A 1,807-nucleotide genomic window follows, 5' to 3' on the forward strand; every position below is an offset into this window, starting at 1 on the left:
TTTTTTTGTTCTTTTTACGCTTTTATTCTATTTATTTCAGGACTTTCATGGACAGAGGATCAAACACACCACTGGTACCCCCGTTTGAAGATCCCGAATCCGCATTGAAAAGGAACAAAGGAAAGGACGTGGAGAGTTCAAGTACGCCAAAGAAGTCGCCTTTGTCCAACTTAAAGACCGTTTTTGGGAAAAAGAAGAGCAGTAAATCAGGAGCATCCAGTGCCTCTTTGATAATCGAAGAACCAATTCAAGAAGATATCGGGTACGAGACCGAGGAAGAAGAGGAGCCTACATACGAGCACGAAACCGAGTCCGAGGAAGAGTTAGCTTTCATAATGGCTAACATTGATGAAATCCCCATGTGAGAATGGAAGAAGAGGATGCGCGACGATAATGGCCCGGGACTTGTGCAACCCGCAATTCCCGCGACTGCTACCTTTGAGCTAAAGGGTCATATCCTAGCTTCACTCAAAGAAATACCTTTTTATGGGAAAGATCATGAAGATGCCTACAAGAATTTGGATGAAGTCAATGATGTAGCTGATTCCTTCAATATTCCAAACGTAACCCGTGAGACTCAACTACTTCGTATGCTTCCGGTAACATTCAAGGGTGCTGCCAAAGACTGGCTCAAGTCACTTCCGCCCGGATCAGTCACTACTTGGGCCAAGATGAAGGAAGAATTCATTGATCACTTTTGCCCACCTTCTAAGATAGCCAAGTTGAAGAAGGCCATTGCAAACTTTGAACAACAAGCTGGAGAGTCGCTATATGAGGCATGGGAGAGGTACAAGAGTTTGCTAAGAAATTGCCCCCACCATGATCTAAACAGCCAGCAAGAAGTCTCCATCTTCTATGATGGAGTCAATGTCACAACTAGGCAGTTACTAGACTCGCAAGGCCCACTTACAAAGAAGCCACCCCCGGTAATTAAAGAATTGATTGAAGAATTCTCTAAACACTCTAGAGAATACCATAACCCTAGACATGATGTCACTAGAGGAGCCGCTTATGCTGCTACTGAAGACTTATCCGCGATCATGGCTATGCGAAAAACCATGGATAGGAGAATGGATAAAATGGATCAAACGATCCATGCTATTCGGGTGGGTTGTGAAAACTGCAATGGGCCTCACCTCACTAGAGACTGCGATTTAGATGAGAATGGCAACAAGAAGGCGCAAGCGTGTTACTCGATTGGAGATCGATATGATGAAGATTGGCGCAAACAAAAGAAAGAGTGGCTCCCTTATGATGAGTACAAGAAAGCCAAGGAGGAGAAGTATAGACAAAAAGGGAGAGGGTTCTACCAAAAGGAGGAGCCGGTGCAAGAAAGGAAGTCGAGCTTGGAAGATATGCTCACTAAATTTGTAGCTGCGTCAGAAAAAAGGCATAGTGATCATGATGCTGCAATTCAAGAAACAAGAACCATGCTCAGGAACCAGCAAGCATCTATTTACAATATAGAAACACAACTTGGGCAACTTGCTCAACAACTTAACCAAAGGTCACCGGGCGAACTTCCTAGCAAAACCGAAAATAACCCACGAGGCGCGCACATAAACATTGTCACAACAAGAAGTGGGAAGATAATCACTCCCCTGGCACCTATTTGGACTGAATCACCCAAGGATTCACAGAAGGATGAGGCAGAAAACCAAAATTTACAATTTGACAGTCCTACTTGCCGAGTAGGGCCGATGGACTCGGCGAGTACACCATCAAAAACTGGTGAGCAGGTTCCTGAAAAGCCTTACCGGCCTCCAATGCCATACCCAGCCCGAGCTAAGAAAGAGAAGCAGGAATA

General features: G+C 44.8%; 1 non-coding gene across 1 annotated transcript; it reads right to left on the bottom strand.

Moving 5' to 3' along the window:
- Positions 1 to 719: 719 nt before the first annotated feature.
- Positions 720 to 826, bottom strand: LOC145038188 (small nucleolar RNA R71). Its single transcript, XR_013679251.1, has one exon. It is a non-coding gene; the product is annotated as a small nucleolar RNA R71 (small nucleolar RNA).
- Between the last annotated feature and the right edge of the window lie 981 nt (positions 827 to 1,807).

This window comes from Lactuca saligna, chromosome 3 (genome assembly GCF_052625555.1).
Source record: "Lactuca saligna cultivar CGN05327 chromosome 3, ASM5262555v1, whole genome shotgun sequence".
Taxonomy (NCBI): Eukaryota; Viridiplantae; Streptophyta; class Magnoliopsida; order Asterales; family Asteraceae; genus Lactuca; species Lactuca saligna.